The sequence below is a fragment of the Pteropus alecto genome, unplaced genomic scaffold (assembly GCF_000325575.1).
Source record: "Pteropus alecto unplaced genomic scaffold, ASM32557v1 scaffold196, whole genome shotgun sequence".
Lineage (NCBI taxonomy): Eukaryota > Metazoa > Chordata > Mammalia > Chiroptera > Pteropodidae > Pteropus > Pteropus alecto.
The window spans coordinates 3,940,023-3,960,093 of record NW_006439717.1 but is presented as its reverse complement, the minus strand read 5'-3'; positions in this window follow the sequence as shown (position 1 = coordinate 3,960,093).

The window sequence follows — 20,071 nt, the reverse complement described above, 5'->3', positions numbered from 1 at the left end:
ATGATTTTGCAGATTAAAGAAACAGAGGCTTGGACACATCGAGTGATTTTCCCCACAATCAGGTGCTTACAGAGTGATAGAGTCAGGCTGAAATCCAAGGCTTTGGTTGTTGTCCAGTGCTTCCCCACTGCATTTTGTTGCTTCCTTATAGTAACTTTATACCTACAGGTCCTGTGTAATCCCTTGATATGGTGGCCAAAGGTACAGGAGACTGAGATTAATCTGTCTTTTCTTTTGTGGAGATGGTAGAAGTAGTTGTAGATGGCATATTTAGGGCATATGGTGCTTAAACTCTTATTTAAACAAACTTGAAATTTAGAAAAAACATAGAAATAAATTTGCTATAGTAGGTACTTAGCAAATTTGAAAGATTCGTTGAGAAATTTTCCATAAGTATTCATCAAAATTAATCTAAGATCTCAAGAATAATAGCTTTTAAATGAGGAGTTCATATTTCAAGGATACTAATTTGCAAGTACACACAATCATGAAAAACATCAAATAAGAGACAGAGAAGAAATCTAAGAGATCTTGCCCCACATCCTTATTAAGAGCATAATACATGCCCATTAAAGAAAATTTAGAAATACAGAAAAAATTTGAAGGGGGGTTCCTACCTTATTTTTACAAATGTGGAAACTAAAGCAGTCTTAAATGTCTCGTAGGTGGCCACACTGGTTGTTAGTAACAGATCTGGGCTTAGACCTTGGATCTCCTGGCTGTTAGACCAGTGCACTTGCCTAAATTTTATGAGTTATTTATGATAAATGAATTTGAAAATTTTTCCAGTCCTCTCATAAGAACAAAAATATGCACTGACTTAAGCTACATAGAGCCAAGATAGACTTTTAGAAAAATTAAGTATTAAATTGATCAAAGAAAAAAAGGAGAATGTTCATTGTATGGGGCCTCTGCTGAGGAAAATACAGGTGAGATACTTTTAGTTTCAGGTGAGTAGGAAAGAGTAAGGTATACTAGAGTTGTCTTGTTTCTTCAAATCGGGCAGTTAGCTGAGGCTTGGGGTGTTTGTAGAAATCACATATGTTTTAAGTTAATTTTTGTATATGCTGCAAGGTAAGAGTTGAAGTTAATTTTTTGTATATGGGTGTCCAGTTGTTCCAGCAACATTTGTTCGATATTCTGAATAACAAGATAGGAAATTAACTCCAGAAAACCTTAAACATCAAAACTACACATAGGCAAAGTGTATATAGCATAAGCAAGCTTTTTTCCTCTTTAAATAGACCTCTCCAGGAAATAGAATTAATCTTTTAAAAGTGCACCCAGACATAATGATAAACTTGTTTTCTCTCAAAATATAGTAAAATAAAAGGTAAGTGCCCATATTAATGCATGTCTTAAATGTGTTCATTGAAAATGTTAAAGAAAAATCATAAGTAGGAGTTAAAGAGAATAAAAGTTCAAGAAGCGTAAGTGTGAAACAATTATTAGAATTCGTCAAATATCCAAGGTACAAGAATACAGAGGATAAAATCTGCAATTCCATAAATGAACTGGCCATAAATGCTCCAGTTCCAAAACAGTTCGTCAGTGCGAGTTGAATTTTTTCAAAAACTGTCCACTTGGTGGCACCATGGCGCTGCTTCAGGAAGGAGCCTGTTGATTTGGGTGAAGGTTCAGTTAGGGACTGATTTCTTATGGAGGGTTTTGTGATTCTTAAACATGTGGTCATACCATAGTATGTGCCAACAACAGACAATTGCCCTAGTCATTTGTGCAAAGAAAGAAAAAAAAAAGGTATTTGTAGGTTGTTCAAGTAAAGACAGAAAGGGCAGGATTTAAGAGGACTTGTAGGGCAGGTTGAACGAGTGGATAGATGAAAGTCTACCCAACCTATCTTTTATCTCATTCTTAACAGAAATGCGCTGCAGGGTTCTCTCTCTCTCTCTCTCTCTTCTTTTGACTTGATTCTGAGCTAGGGAAAAAAAAAAAGATAACTTTAGCCCAAATGAAAGCTCAAGTTGAGTTTCATTTGTTCCTTAATAAATATTTATTGAGCAAGCACCTGCTGTGCTATTATTATTGGGCACCGTGAGTTTCATGATAGAAGTCTGAGCACAGTTCTTACCTGCAATGTCCTTGCAGTCTACCTGAGAAGAAAAAGATGTATGTGTGAAACAGTAACTGGCTGAATTGTGAGCTAGAAAGAGGGAGCCAGCTGGAAGCCATAATTATGAAAGCCTTCAGCGAGCAGGTCAGAACTATAGCTGTCTTAAAGAATGGCTTCATTGTGGCAGGCAGCCTGTTGCTGCACAGCTGTGTGGAAACAGGGCAGGAGGGAGCAGGACTCAGCAGTTGTCCTGGTGGCCAGACTGGGAAGGGGGACTGTCAGAGCTTCTTGCTCTACAGCAGTAAGTTGGAGAAGCAGCCATCCATTTAGATTTCCTTGCCTCTCCATCCAGCTGATCCATGACTCAGTGGATCCACTGACCCACTGATCCATTTTTTTTTTTAGTTATTCAGACTTCTTTCTTCTGTATATTGGGGTGAATACAAACAATCAATTCATTTAATTTATATTTTATATAGTTGAGTTAAAAATTTTGAACACCAAATGTGTGGATGTCTATGAAATAATTTGGTAAGTAATGAACTAGGAGAGAATAAAGCCCATACTTCTGAGAATAGTATTGATGACATTTAGCAGCTTGACCTCAGTCCATACTGAAGTATGTAGTTATAAATGATACGAAGCTGGGGTATATTTTAAAATATTTTGGCAAAGAAAAATCATGTTTTGATAATTGTTGATTCTGGATGATGAGTATATAGGGACTTGTTGTACTAATCTATTTTTGTGTATGTTTGAAATGTTTTATAATACCTTTTTTCTTACAAATGAGTCGATGGTTTGAAAAGATACTTCTGGGAATGGGCAATACTGACCCTGAAGTTAAATAAATGGGTCCAGGTGAGGGTGTGGATGAGGAGGAAATGAAGCCGAAGTTAGCACTAAGACCCTTCATCTGGAAAAAGCATTATTTATCAATTTATTCTACCCAAAGCATAATGGAAATAATGTCTCTCCTCACAGAGAGATTTGTCAATTAGAAAATAATCTTCGGGAAATGCATTACTGCTTCTTGCTTCAACCCATTTGTCCAAATGTGACAAGTAGTAGTTAAAGAGATAATCAGTCAAACATGGATTATCAGGGACTATGCATTGGTACCTGTTAAAGAATGTGTACACATTAAACTGTTAAAGTATTTTGATACAGATTCTTTCAAACATATATATATAAGAAAAGCCATTCTCATCTATATCTGTCCTCTAGAATTACTTTGGCATTCTCTTCTATCATCTGCAGTCTAAAGAGAAAGAGACTGACAAATCAAAAAACACTGATAAGAAAAATAAACTTTTTTTTTTTTTTAAATGAGCCATTGGGATACTGTGGGAAGAACACAGGACCAAAGGTAAGAAAGCGTAGCTTAGAATTCCGGTTCTCCCATTTTTTAGTTGTGGAATTGAGGACAATTCATTTAGCTTTTCTAAAACATAGTTTGTGCCTCTATAAAATAGGGGTGCTTATAACTTCATAGTTTTGCTCTAAGGAATAGACGGTGTAATAAAGTGGTTTTTGAAGAGTTTACTCGTGGCCATAATTTGTGCTGCAAATACTCTCTCCTCTGGTTTTCCTGTATGTACCGCACGAGGCCTCAAGTCCACAGCAGATGAGGATAACTACATAAGATGACAAATTGTAGGTTCATTGGAGACCCAACTACGTATGAGATGGAAGCCATCTGGGTGGGAATGATAAGAAAAGCAGAAGAATCTGGTTGGTCTCCCCAGGTTTGGAAGGCAAGATACAAGAGCAAGCCAAAAGATTAATAAGGTGAATGATAGAAAGAAAAGCACTTCTCACTTCCAGTGCTTCTGTCTCTGTGGAGGGAGTTTTCCTAAATTAACACTGCCGACCTCTCTTTGCCCTCTCACTTAGTTCCTGCACCAGAGAGGTGGAGGAATGCATCTGATTGGTGAGTTTGGAATAAGACAGGACAAACATAAGCTAGCCCTTTCTTCTTCCTTTCTCTCGTGGCATCTGCCTGCAGAAAACATGAATTCTGATCTGCTTTATCATTGATAGCACTTCTGTAAGTATAGCACGAGTACATGGCAAAAATGAGCTTTTCAGTACTGAAATTTAGCATTAGATAAAATTACCCACATATACCATAGGTGCTAGAAAATTGTAGGACTATTCCACAGAGGGCAAATCCCCATTTACAGCTAAATTTACCAGATGGCCCACCTAATCTGCCATGAAATATATTTATATAATTATAATATTGTAAATGGTGTTGATTGGTTGCAATTTTCAAATCAACCTGTAGATAAAGCATAGGTGATACATCTATAGAATGTAAGTGCCATAAATCTTGGTGGTGTAAAAATAATGATATTATTGACAAACAGTGGGTGAGATACAGAGGACAGAGATGGGTTATTACTGAATGTTTGTGTTCCTCCAAATTCGTGTGTTGAAATCCGAACCCCCAATGTGATGGTATTAGGGGGTAGGACATTTGAGAGGTAATTATATCATGAGGGTAGAAACCTTAGTAATGGGATTAGTGCCTTTACAGAAGGGACCCCAGAGAGCTCCTGGCTCTGCTCTCTGCCATGTGAAGACACAATGAGAAGAGGGCCACCTGGAAACCAGGAAAAGCACCCTCACCTGACACCAGATCTGCTGGGAATGTGATGGTATTAGGGGGTAGGACATTTGAGAGGTAATTATATCATGAGGGTAGAAACCTTAGTAATGGGATTAGTGCCTTTACAGAAGGGACCCCAGAGAGCTCCTGGCTCTGCTCTCTGCCATGTGAAGACACAATGAGAAGATGGCCATCTGGAAACCAGGAAAAGCACCCTCACCAGACACCAGATCTGCTGGAGCTTTGACCTCGGACTTGCCAGTCTCCAGAACTGTAAGAAATAAATTCTGTTGTTTAAGCCACCCAATCTAAGGTTCTTTGTTATAGCAACTTGAACTGATAAAACAGATGATCTTTTAAAAAACATAAATCAGTTATCACTTCTCTGCTTAAAACTTCCAAGGCTTTCTACTTAACCTGGCATAAAATCCATACTTTTTACTGAGGTCTCCTAGGTCCTGTAGGACCTGCCTCTGCTCTTCTGTCTCATCTAGTGCACACTTACCCTCACTCACAACACCAAAACGCTCTGACCATTCAGGCCTGATGACGGCTTCTAAAAAATGAAAAATTTTCCACTGCTCTTTTATGCACCATGACAGATAAATGTGAAGCCTAATGTTCTCCTCTTCAGTTCAATTCAACTTCTTCTCTCCCTCAACATATACACAAACAACAGATTGTTCCTTTTCACTCCTGTTTTCAAGATTTTTCTTTGTGGATAATTCAACTTAATTGCTTTATAGTTTCCCTCTGTATAAATAAACCTCATTTATTTATGCATTCCCCAACTGATAAACATTTAAATTGTTAATAGTAGATTTTTAGTAAACACCCTTTACCAAATTTTAAAGATTCTTTATATTTTTATAAGTAAATCTTAAATTTTATCAAATAATTTTATTACGATTATCTGCTAAGATGCTTATATATTTTCACTTTTTCAATCAATGTATTAAACTTATTTCAATAGATTTTTCAATATTAAATTCTCCTTGATTTGTAAGATAAACTCAACATTGGTCATGATTACTGTTTTTAAATACTGCTACATGGATTTAGTTTGCTAATAATTTATTTCTTAATTTATCTTCTGTGTCTGTAAATGAGATTCATCAGTAAGTTGACTGCTTAGTTTTAGTGTACAAGGTTATGGTGGTCTTATACAGTGAGTTTAATACTTTTTCCCTTTTTTTCCTCTTATCTGAAAAAGTCTACCTGTTCCTTGAAACTTTCATACAACTCATCTATGGTTACCTAAAAGATGTTCTTTTGGAAGAGTAGATTTCTTAAAAGTAATACTGTTTATTTAATGATTATTCATTTATTTGGATTTTCTATTCTTTTGAGTTTCTATTCTGAGTTTGTTTTAATATTTACATTTTTACAGAAAATTGTCACACTTTAAGTTTTTAAATTCATTAGCAAAAATGTCGGTTAATCCATACATATACAGTTTTCTCTACTAGAATTTGATCACTTTTCTTAAGGATAGATATTTTACTTTATCTTTTCAAAAAGTAGTTTTTGGGTTTGCTGTTACTATTGGTGATTTTTCTTTGCTTGTTTTCTCTCTTCATTTCTCTATTCTATTGTCATGAACTTCTTGTATTTTTTTGTAGTTTAACGTTTCGTTTTTATAACTTCGTGAATTAAATCATGTTCATTTATTGAAAATATTTATTGTTTGTAAGTAAATTTCCTCCTAAATATTATAGCTGCATAATACAAATTTTGAAATGTAGTGGGTTTTTTCTTTCAGGCTTAAATATTTTGTCATTTCTCTTTGGTTTCCTCTTTAAACCAAAGATTATTTGTTGAGTGTTAGAGTTTTCTTAAACTATCATTTTGTTATTACTTTCTAATATAATTACATTGTAGTTAAAAAAACATGGTCTGTGTGATAGTAATTCTTGGAAATTTGTTGAAACATCTGTCACCTAATGCAGGTTTAATCTTTATAAATGTTTTATGTGTGCTTGAAAAGAATGTATATTCTTTATATATTAGGCAGAAGGTTTGCCTGTTCATGTATGATAAACTCATAATTTAGTAAACCAAATATTATTTAGTCTTACTTATTTTTTTTTTGTCTATTTTATCTATCTGTTTTTGATCAAGGTTTTTAAAATTATTCAACTATGTAAGTTTTTCCATTTCTCTTTGTGGTATGTTTGGTTTTGCTTTTTACAGTTTGAGGCTATGTTGTCAAATCTATACTTGCTCGTGATTATTATACTTTCTTTGTATATTATTCTTCTGTCATTGTTTAGGGCTGCTTCACTCCTGTTAATGGGTTCTTTTTTGTTTGACTTTAACATTGCCATAATAGGTCTTTTTTGATTATGATCCTAGTGTTCCTTACTTTCTGATTTTATTTTATGAATATGAATATAAACAGTAAGTTGCTTGATTTTATGAAATCCTTTATTGGTATTTTAATAGCTGACTTTAATCCATTTTTACTTATTTTGATTATTGAAACATTTAGAATTACTTATGTCATATTGTTTTATGATTACCATTTTTCTTTCCTTCTTTTACACTGTTCCTTTCCTTTAGTTGATTTGATAAAGTTATTTTAAATTTAAAGGTTTCAGTGTCTCTTTTCTCATAATAAAGTTGTAACTCTTTCACTATACAGTGAGCTTCCCTTTCTCATTTATAGGCATTAATTAATTTACAAATGTATTTATCAACTGGGCATCATACTTATTCCCTACAGATTTTTTTGTTGTTAGAGTAAATTTTTGTAAAAAGCTCTTTAACTGAGAGCCTGTAGAAAGAAAACTATTTTTTTTTGTTTCTGAATAATGTCTATATTTTAAATTAAATATCAAATAGTAGTTTAGCTGGGCATACAATTATATTTATGTCTGCCAACAAAACTCCAAGGAATGAGGCAAACAAGTCCTTCATTGAAGGGGAATCTAGGCAGCATATCAGTGTCCCCTACACCACAACTCTGCTTCTGTGATGACGTGATTTTGAGGGACCTCACAAATTGAGTCCCTACACAATCAGTTTGGCCCATGTGCTAATTGTTCAACTGTTTTGTCTCCCCTTACCATCCATATAGACCATTTCATATAAATTATAAAGCTCTGGTAGGTGTCATAGCTCTTTTTAAGCTTACCTTTCCAGTCCTGGGGAGCTATCACAGCCTCCATTTCCTTTTATGCACAATGAATCTGACATAAGTCCCCAATAATACATGGAGCAAATGTTGCCAGTTCTTGGATGTTGTTTTTAATTCAGTTTGAGAAGATCTAAATTTTCATCATTTTAACCCATTTATATTTATTTTGATTTGTGCTGTGTTAGAACAAACTTATGCTATCTTATATTTTCTATTTACTGTGCTTTATTTCTCATTTTCTATTTTTTACTCAGAAAGAAGGGAAAATGTTATTTGATGTGGAAGTTATATGTTTAGTTTTTATTCTTCTTGTGAGTACTCATTCTTATATTTATTTTTCTATAAATTTCTTAAACTTATGAGTGCTCTTTTTTCCCTGAATAAGACAAGTTCTTTAGCATACTCTAACTTTTCTCTGTTCTCACATCCTTTATCCTTAATTGTAATAATACCATCAAGACTTTTAGACCTTATTGGGTCTAAAAGGAGATTGTTAGACAGTTTTAAAAATTTCGTTTTATAGATAAAACATTGAATTTATTAAATTATTGAATCACTCTTATCATTCAAATTAGTATTAAAAAAATAAATGTGAAAGAATTATGCACTGTATGTTTGAATTTGAATTTGATAGAGACTTTTTTAAATTACTACAAGTATCCAAAATTAGGAAAAAACAGAATTTTCCTAATTAGGTATCAAAATTAGGCAAAATTTTATAGAAAGTGCTGAATGTGCACATTAAAAAGGCATACCACATTCCACATAAAATTAATGAAATTAAACCACCAACTATTCTGGAAATTTCCCTAAACTTCAAGGATAATGAAAAATTTCTGTATCCTTTCGGGCAAAACAGTTTGGTTTTCTACTAAGGAAAATATCAGCCTCACCTCAAACTTTCTCGTGTAACACTAATGCCAAAAAACAATGAATCGAAGATCACAAGTTTATAAAGAGGAAAATATGGCTCAAGAATGTAATAACCTGATGAATTGTTGATTATGTTTGTAGGCCACAGATATATAGTCTTAGATATGTAAGGACTTAGAATACATAACACCCTAGAGAAAAAGTAATCAAAATTTAAAATGGAAAATATGTAATATAGAAAAATTAATTGAAAATATGAAAGCCCATTAAAAACAATTTATTTTAAATAATTGTTGAAAATATAGTTACAAAATCAAATGCATATAGTACAAATAATTCAAAAGAGGTCTATAAAAATTACAATTTAATAAATATAACTTGGACCCCAGATTATAGCAGCAAATTGGGAAACTAACTGCTAGCTGGGTGTGGAAGGGAGAGAGAAACCTGTACAATATGGGACTGGTTCTTTTCCCCTTCTGAGATGGAATTTAAGGCAAATTCCATGACTTTTCTCATCATTCAGGTAGTAATTCATAGGGCAAGTAGTAATCAAAATTTAAACTCTATTCAAAGATAATTCCCTTTTTCCAACACAGACCTTTTACAAATGAACCTTCTGTAAGAAAATTATGGTTTGTTGGCTTCTTCTCTCTTTCCTGGACTGCTGTTGCTCTCTCTATTATCTAAGCTTGTTTTTTGACTCAATTGTGTTGGAAACTGGAGAAGGAAAAAAAGATATCTGTAAGAAAAAGGGCTAAGCCCATAAATAAATTTAAAGGGACATGATAAATAAATGATGTTCAATGATTACATTCCATGGGTCATACTTATTCAGTGTATACAATGGTCTTGTTCGTAGCTATACCCTTCGTCTTGCTTCCTGTTGTATCTCCAGCATCGACCGCTGCCTGGTACACCATAGAAACTTAGCAAATATTGATGAATGAGTGGGTAAATGAGGAAGTATATGATACAAATAAGGGATGCACTAAAACAAATTGACAAATGTTAAAATGAAGGAATGGCCCAAGATTCTCCAGCCAAGTACAAATTAAAATAAAGCCCAGGAAGCAAGGATAAATGGTATAAAATAGAGTTCAAGTCAAAAAGAAATAGTATAAAAGACATCAGTCCACAATAAAAAGATATCGGTGACCTTTAAACACTAAATAAAATAATTTTAAAAGATAAAAAGTGATAATTATTAAAAATAAAAGTAGAACCAAAAACATGTATTCTAGAAGACTTTATAGATCATTTTTAGCCTGTGACAGATTAAGTCTGCAAAATATAAATGACATAAAAATTTTTTAAAATGGAGAAAAGGAACCCTGTGTGTGTGTGTGTGTGTGTGTGAATATATATATATATATATGCGAGAGAAATCTTTGTGTCTTTAGTACATTTATAAAAATTGAGAGTGTACTAGGTTTACTAGGTTTACCTACCCAACAGTTATTGTAAACCTTATCTCTAAAATATATACTGGAAAACTTAAAAGGAACCCATTTGTAGGCTCTCATGTGGCCATGGGTGCCCCTGTGGTTCAGTTCTAGCCAAAGACATTGGCACAGATCTGCTAGTTCCACCTCTTTGCCTTCTTCCTCTCTCTCCCAGCCTAGACCATATACAGAATACCCAAGATGCAGCACCATCTCTACATATCATCAGAGCAGGAAAAGAGAATGAACTTTGTTCCTTTGTGGAACAAAGGAACTTCCCGGACTTCCTACTATAGACTTATTCCAGGACACGAATCAGCCCCTTACTCATTCAAGCCCCTTTATTGGGTTCTCTGGCACTCATTGCTAAGCACAGTTAGCTTACATAGCCACAAAGAAAATATCAATAAATATACCAACTCAAAACCTGTACAGGTCATATCCTGTCACCACAGTTTATCAAAACTAGAAATAAATAAAAGTTGTAAAATGAATTACAAAATTTAAATTATACTTCTCAATAACTACTGACAAAGGAAGAAATAAGAATGAAAAAAATATACTATTTGGACAAAAATAAATTAAGGTATTAACTTTCGGGATATAATAATTAATTACAAATTCCACCCCCCAGAATTCCTTATCTACATATTCTGCTTTATTTTTTTCCTAAAATTTATCACTTTCTCATTTACTACATGATTTTCTGTATCATTTACTTAATTTCCACCTGCCCTTATTAGAATGTAAGCTCCACAAAGCCAGGGATTTTATCTGTCTTGTTCACTGTTATGTCCCCAGCACTTGAAATACTGCCTGGCTCACAATAGATGTTCAATAAAATTGTTGAATGAATTAATAATTCCACTGAAAGACAAATGCACAATCTTAATTTTTGTTATAAAAATTAAAAAAATGAAAACATCTAACTCAAGTTGAAAAAGAGTAATTAATCATTAAAAAAATAAAATCCTTCTATAAAACAGAAAGAAAAAAACAATAAAGATAAGCAGAAATTAATGAAGTTTTGAAAAGGAGGCTTTGTAATTGAAGAAATTCTTAGTGAAAAACTATAGACTTCTGGTAAATCTAAACAATAAAAGTAGAAATCACAATTAAAAAGTTTATTTATAATAGCTAAAAAAGGAGAATAATGAATTATGATAGAGGATTATTTATAATCCCCTGCCTATAAAATTTAGTCTTAAAAAATAGACAATTTTTTGTGAAATTATTAGTTTAATAAAATTGGCTTAAGGTCAACACTCTAAATAGATCAATAATCATCAGTAACAAAAAAATGGAAGGTCATCAAATCATTATTTTTAAAAATAGGCTTTCAGAAAGATTTTTTTTCAGTTCTTTCAAACTTTCCAGGAAGTAAAATCTTTGTGCTATAGAAAACTATTAAAGAACATAGCAAAACATGAAATTGGTGTTGAATTTTATCAAGCGGCTTTTCACCATCTGTTGATGTTATTTTTTCTGAGCCCATTGATTTGATTCATAGTATTGATAAAAGTCCTGATAACAAATTATGTTGCATTTTTGTAGTGAAGAAATTTTGTACTTTCCTGCGGAATTCAGTTTGTTACTCCAACTGCCTACAGAATATTAAACACCCAATTGAAGAGGAGGTTCTGAAAAATTTTTTATGACATGAGAAAATGTTTATGAAATAACGTTATTTTCTTTATCCTATTTTGTTCCTTCTAGTGTGTAGAAAATTATGTCTTTATTTTGCCAGTATGACATTTCTCAACCTTAAATATCACCTTGTCTGAAATTAACACTGCCACCTTGATTTTTTATGTTTCTTACAGCATGGTTTATTGATAACTGGTTCTCCAGGTGTCTATCAAATGGTCTGCCAGTGGTTTCACAATTTTAGAGGAAAAAGTGGTGAAACCATTTTGTTCACATACATTTTCCCAATTTGAAATATTAGATTAATAATGATTTTCACAGAAATCTCGTCGCAATCTAATAGCCAATGTGTTTTTAAAAGCTGTGCAAGTACTGAGAGGACATAAGTCAGTTCATCTGAGCTAACATTAAGTTAACAGCATAAAGTTATTCTCAGTTAATGTGTTTTCAACATTATTTGCATTATTGCACATTTCCATTAATTATAAGACTGTATCCAAAGGAGCTGGACAAATTAGACCTGTTTTTTCTCCCACAACTGAGCAGCTGGTAGCAAGGTCATTTGCCTCCAGATTAAAGTTGTGACAGCTTCTACTTGGGTGTTCTATTTGTGGAAATTAGCTTTTGTCCATGTTATTTGCACAGTATTCACGTATTTGCGTTATTTGCATGTTGTTTATATTTGCTATATTTGCATTTTGCTTTTTTTGCTTTTTAGTTCAAATTCAACAGAAGAGATCAGTAGGTCAAAAGTATGATATTAAGAGTAAGAGTAGTAAGTGACAAGCTGACTCTGAGATGTATATGGAAATACAAAGGATCCAGAAGAGTCAAAACTATCTTAATATAGGATAGGATTTATTTTTTGAAATGTTTAAGCCATTTTTTATGATTTTGAATGGCTCGCGTGACATATTTATTATCTAGAATCACCTGAACCTGTCACTTTAGGACTGAAATACCTTTGACCCTTGAACAGTATGGGTTTGAACTGCACTGGTCCACGTATAGACAGATTTTTTTTTTTCAATAAATACTTATAGCACTGTAAATGTATTTTCTCATGATTTTTTTTAAAAAAATTTCTCTAATTTATTATAAGAATATAGTCTATAATACATATAACGTACAAATATGTGTTAATCGACTCTTTATGTGATCGGTAAGGCTTCCAGTCAGTAGTAGGCTATTAGTAGTTAAGTTTGGGGGGAATCAAGCATTATATGCATATTTTTGACTGTGCAAGGGGTCAGTGCCTCTAACCATCATGTTGTTCAAGGGTCAACTATATATAGAAAATAAGATATCAGAATTTTTAGTAAGACCAAGCAGATAGCATAATGGTAGAGCATTCGACTCTTTACCATTACTTGATCCTTTCTCCACTTGTCCAAAAAGGCATTGACAACACCGGTTTGTTTTTAAAAATCCTGTACAAATGCTGCAATTCTCGGCCTCCTCTAATTAGAAAAGGGGTCCAACTTTCAATATGGCAGAGTATATGGTGGCTAGTACACTCGAAGTAGGAGTTCGCTGTGCTGCAGTCCTAGCATCCAGCTGTGTGTCCCCCATGTGGAAGGCCTACTGAACTCTGAGAGTTTATGCTAAGAGAACATACTTAAGTCTTTCTCTCTTTCCTCTTTCCTCCCCCTAATTGTTGTAGAGATCCAGACAACTCTGATTCCTTTCTAGACCCACCGCTCATGCTAGACCAGCACCAGGAAGTTTCATTCACTTTATTTAACTCATTTCCCATTTGCCCTAAGAATACTCGCCTGTGGCGCTTGCAGCTGCAGTGTTTACCCCGAAATAACCTGACTCCCAAAGTTTGCCACGAAATATCTCACTTTTGTTATTATTTTCACATTGTTCTAGTATATTGATAGTCTTTGGAAACAAATGACATCGTTATAGCATTCTATTTTTAGTAGTGGTATTTCCATTTACAAAATATAGTAATTCTCGATCGCTGAAAATGTCAAATCCTAGAAAACGTAGCATTCCTACATGTGATGTTAACATCATTCTTGAACAGTTGTTAGCTGGGTTCATTTGATGAATCCTGTTTATGTATACATTTCTGTTACATTAGGATTAGAGACAAATTCTGTTTAGAAATAACTCCAAGAAGAGTTTTTATATTTATTTTCACACTGAAAACCAGTCGGATTTGCTTCAGCCTCAAAGGCATGTTTATGTAAAACTACATTAACCCTGGCAGGGAGCTGCACTTTTTTTCTAAATGGGAAATGGGTTAAAAACAGATTGTTACAGCTTTAATCTGGAGGCAACCAGCTTGCTTGCTACCAGCTGCTCAGGATAGGGAGAGAAAAGGGGTCAAGCTCCATCAGATGCAGTTAGTTATCCTGATCATCGCCCCAAACCTCCGCCCCTTCATGTTCCTTGTGTTGGTTGGTCCTGAGCTTGGGTATGTCTGAGGCTTCCTGAGGAAGGAACCTGACTTGTGAGGGGGTGCCTGTGAGTATCCTTCTCTTTTCTGCCCCAGCAGAGAAGGAGCCAGTAGAAAGGAGGAGATTGACAATAAACAAGGGAAGAAATAATTGACAAAGCAAGTTCCCTGAGGATCTGGAAAGAATAGAATTGAGAACACAGGTAGAACAGAAATAGCAATACTTTTTCTTCTGTTAAATGGAAAGTGGGAGCAAAGAAAGTCTTAGACAAATGATCAAAGTGCCTTGCATATAATAGGGACTCAAACACTTAACTGAATTCAATAGATGTTAACTAGTGACACAAACTACCAGCTCCTGGTGAATAAGAAAAGATGTCATTAAAACATTCTACTCTATCCAGAAATCAGCCACATAGAAATTTAATATAGATATTTAGAACAGAACACTGGGCTGGGTAGGCCATGTAGTTGACCTAACAGAGCAAATGATATACTCAGTAGTCACCTGTTCTTTTAATTATAGTGATTACCAAATGTACCTTTTTCGTCGACATACCAGGACTAACCTGCACCAGCAGTGTAAATCCTCTCCAACCTTAAAACATCACTAAAAGATTAAAGAAGGAAAGTAACCAGGATTGAGCTCTTAAGTGTCAGGCTCTATGCCAAATACCCTAATAACATTGTTTCATTTAATTCATCACAACAGTCTTGAAGAAAACTACTCAAGAGAAATTAAGTACTTTTCCAAATCATGGCTCTAAAAAGCATAGCTGGGATTTCAGTTCAGATCTGCCTCACTTAAAAGCCTACTCTTTCCACATGCCACAATGCAAAACTAAAAATTAAAAGAAAAGGTTTAATCTCTAGTAGATCCATTTCATGCCAGAAAGAGACAATTCAAATACCTGACAATGTCCAGCCGAAAAACAATCCCACTTAACCTGACTCTTTGCTGTAGCTCTCTAAAGTGTCATAGATTTGTGGGTATTTTCAAGAAACCGACAACTTATAGACAGAGCATAACTTTTTGTTCATCTCTAGACTTCCTCTATTCTGGTGAGAAAGCAATTTTAAAATGCCTCCTATTTCTCTTCCTCTGAATTTGAAGTCCTCTATTATTTTCTATTGTCAAAACTCAGACAAACCTCATTATTTTATTAGGTCATTGGCTATGATTTATATGTCTCCTAGGAGGAGTCACTGTAGAAATAGAGAGTGATAGAGAGTGATAGGACTTATCAGGCCCTGAGTGGACTGAGCTCACCCATTAAGTTAACCTGTCTGCCCTGCTCTTGACAGTTATTAATGCTTCTACCTTCTGCTGCTTCCAGTGCTTTTTCTTCTGGAGTGCCAATTCCAGATGTTATTGTTACATTGTGGCAGTGCTTGTAGCCCAAACATGCCAGTGGCTTCTGTGTCTTGGCATAGTCCTGCTCTAACAGTTCCCTGGTTGGCCCCCTTCAAATGCATTACCCAGGAAGCTCGAAATGACCAGCGTGAGCCAGTCAAAGCCCCTGAAATATCCTTGCTCAGGCCACTTTCTTGCTCCGGCCAAGTTCAAATTGTTTCTCAGTAAGCAATGCATTGTGTGTTGCTAACTCCCCCATTAACCTGATAATCCCTGCTTTACCTTCATCAGCCTTCATTGTGTTCATAATCTTATGTGGCAAATGAGCCCTATTATCCAACTGTTTGCCTACAATAACATGTTTCCTGCTGCAGGGTGGGCGAATAGGGACAATGAGAGGTGATTTCCTTGTATCAGTCAGGTACAATAGATTATGCTGTGATAACAAATGACTCCCCAAATCCCAGCAGTTTACAATAACAGTAAAAAGCTTTATTTCTCATTCATAGTATATGCCCGTGTGGGTTGGCCTCAGCTCTGCACAGTGTCATCTTTACTCCAGGAGCCAGACTAATGGAACATTGTCTCTGGAGAACAGTAAGTCTGTGGCAGAAGCAGATGAAATATGACAAAGCACAAGTTCATTCTTAAAGCTTCTATCCCCACTTCACAAACAAAGCAAAGTCATGTGGCCACTCCTGATATCAACAGAGAGGGAATGTGAACTCCTTCGGGGAACAGCATGGAAAGGCAGCAGACATTTTGAGCATTAATAGAATCTACCACTCTCACTTTGTTGGAGGCCTCTCATGACATCACTAAATTGCCTTCGAAAAAGTGCAATCTGTGGAGCTCAAGTCTCAAGACTTCACAAGAATCTGCCAGAGCAGCAGAGACCTGTTCATTTCCTCAGCCACACCTGCCATGTTGACTTGAGCTCCTCTGACATTGACAGATGGTTCTGGGGTCCTAAAGTCTCCCTGACGTGAGTCAAAGTGTTGCTCCTGTTCTTTGTAATTCCTAGACTGTGTGATCCCAGTTCCTAAAGAGGCAGACCTCAACCCTCAGCCAGCCCCTGAAGCATGTAGGTAGAGGAGTCCACCACAGCCCACATTTGTGTTGGTGAAGGACACTCTACTCTGAGTCACTTGTTTTTATAGCCTGTCAGAGACCAAATTAGATCACTCTGAAGGAATACATTATGACCCATCTGTCCATTCAAATAAATCACTGACCTTCCTTTTTTTGCCCTAGCAGTAGGGTGTTCAAAACAGTTGTCTCTGTGATAAATCTTTACCAGTTTAGTAGTATAAATGTTGTCATGCCTGACATTTTATGCTATGATTATTTCTGTGTTGAAATGTGTAGAACTTAAGAAGATAACATTGTCCTCAGCACCATGAGACACATAAAGATGATTTAATGATTTGAATTATATTAATATGCAGAAAATGACTTGCAACAAGTTCTAAATAGAGTTACTCAAAATCTAGTTGAAAACAATTTTAAAGGTGTTACTAATATAATTTTAAATATAGTTTGGGGCTACACTCATGCTTGCATACACACAGACAGATATCCATCTAGCTAGCTATAAAATAGTGAGTGTCAAACATTTATTACAAATATAAGTCAAGGAGACAGAAACAGCTTAAAAAGTGCCTTTCATGATGACATAATATAAATAGTCCATAATTTCTATACCATTGTTGAGTCTTTAAATCACATTAAAACAACTGATATTTCTTCCTTCAAAAAATGTTTATTGAGCACCAAACATGAGCCAGGTCCAGGAAATACAGGAGAGAATAAAGCAGATCAAAATCCCAGCCCTGGTAGAGCTTAGGTTCTAGTTGGAGGAGAAAGACAACCAATGAAACATAGTGGCAACCTTCCGTAAGCTTCTCCTGACCCACTCTTAAGCCTTCTTCACCAGGCTGTGTGCATCTCTACAGACCACATCTACAGATCACTTCTCATCTCCAGTTGGATTTGGCTAGTGGAAGGGGCCTGTGGCACAAGAAGAGAAGAAAGTTGTGGGAGTTTACTCATCGTGGGATGGTTACATCTTTCTCCCAAAGGTAGCCCTCTCCAAGCTGCTGTCCTCTCTTGGTTCCTCTCTTGAGTCCAGTAATTGCTCTTTCACTTTTCCCCTATAGGGCTTGGGTACCAATGGCTCCACACTGCCACTGCCATTGTGGCTGACCCCAAGGCCCTACATTAGCCCCCGCTGGTGTCCCTAAACCTTGCCCACACCTTTGTTCATCATTCTTTTAGTACACTATCCTTGGCTCACCCAGTTCAAGGTCACCCTGTCCTGTTATAACCCTGACCAACGCACAAAATAAAAAAATAAATTATATCGTAACATAGATTTCGTAAGTGCAATTGAGAAAAACAAAACAGGGAAAGGGGATAAAGAGGGCTGGGTCAGGGCAAGTGAGTGCTTTCAGAACTTTGCTTTCAAAGGAAAGCAAAAATAAGCATGGGAACTCAAAATGCAAGACCTAGAATTGAGGACCATCACTGGTTGATGCAGAGTAGGCGTGGAGACTTAGAGCTCTCCCACATGGCCAGATCCTCTCCTGGCACTCAGGGCCGCACAGAGTCCCCTACTATGGCAGCCTCCGCTTCTGACTCACCCCCACAGCTCCAGGGCTCTGAGATACCTAGAACCAGGGTGATACAAATATCCAGTTCTTAATCCTCTCCAAGTTTTATGCCACATAGTTCCAGAGAAACATGAAACTATTCATCTCAACCTCAGGAACAGCTATTATAGAACCATGATTTCATGTTATGTCCTCATCTCTCACCCACTGCTGGAAAAAGGAATGGCCTCACACATATTCATCTTTTCATCTTTATTTGTAAAATTGATGTTAAGAATCTATCCGTTTTTCTCAATGTCTTCTTTATAAAGACCCATATGGTACATTATCTCTGATCTCAGAACCAAGAAAATGTTTCTCTCTCCTGATAAACTCAGATGTTCCTTCCACGGACTATGAGGGGTCTGTTCTCCTTCATGTTTTCCTCCTGGCATTGGCTAACAGGAAACTCAGAGCTAAGTGTCATGCTAAATTGGCATCGCTTTTCTCAAAAATGTTTTCTTAATATAATTTTCTAGTTTCTCTTCTATGGTTTTTGTCATATATGTTTCATTGTATTTATGAGTTCTCTATAGAAATAGGTAAGCTATAAATAGATATTATAATGAGATCTAATTAAAATGTTTGATTTTGGTGGATTATTTTTCCTGACAATGCATCAAAATAAATTTTAATTATGAAAACTTTAGCCAATTAATGATTTTTGGTCTCCATAGTTACCAAATAAGCAATTCAACTGGCTCTTCTTTTCTACTCAAGAGACTGTGTTTCTTCATTTATGAAAAGAAAAAAACAATACTTCTGGGTAATTTATTATTGCCAGAATCAGTGGTGCTCAGTACTGAGGGCTCAAAGATGAAGATGGTACAGACTGCCTTCAAGGAATTTACTGTCTAGAATTAAAGTTATTTTGTTATTTCAAACTTCTCATTCAGAACCAGTATTTATCTGGAGTCAAAAAACTAATTTGCAAAAGAATACATTTTGGAAAGCAAAATTAGTTTTCTCACTTAGTTCTGTTCTCTCTTTTATCTAAACCTTCTACAACTGTAGCTTACCCCCAAACAAGTATAAGATTATTTTTAAAATACTGCCTGCAGTAGCATTTATGGAGGCCACTCAAGGCTTCTGACAAGCCACTGGGGCCATGGTGCTTTTTTTGTTGATCCATTGTACTTCCTTCAACATCAAATTGTCTTAAAACATTTATAATCAATATTTGGCTTTGAAAGCCTGAAATTTATCTGCCTAACGGGTCAAGCTATGTTTTTATATCAGTCATAACTCTTAGTAAGTTTTGTAGCTTTCCAAGTTTGGTAAATCATTTGGCATAATAAAATTACGCCATTTACTATGCTAAAACTATCTGCCAAGGTATTTGAAGATCTCCAGGTTATAGATATAACCAGCTCCAGTAAATCTCCAACTTCTGTATCATTCCTTCATTTGACAAATATTTGCTAAGCACCTACAGGATTGCAGGCTCAATACTGTGTGCTGGGATATAAATGATACACAAGACAGATGTGTTCTCCGCCCTCATGGAGCTGCACCTCACAGAAGACACAAACAGTAAACAGTAAATGACTCCAAGTGTGATGACAAGGATTTTTCTTGCCTTCACTGCTGTGTCTCTCAATAAATATTTGCTGGATGAATCATATGAATGAGAAAGCAGGGAGTGCTACAGGAGCATGTGCCAGGGGAACCTCATCTAGTCTGGGGAGCTGAGGGAGATCATCCTAAGAAATGGCATTTCTTCTGATATTTAAATGATAACTTGAAGATGAGAGGGAAGAATGACACAGGTGTAAGAAAACCTTTGTTCAAAGGCCCAAATGTGAAAGAACTGAAGTTTTATAAATACATACATACATACATACTCAGAATGGCAGATGGAAAGAGT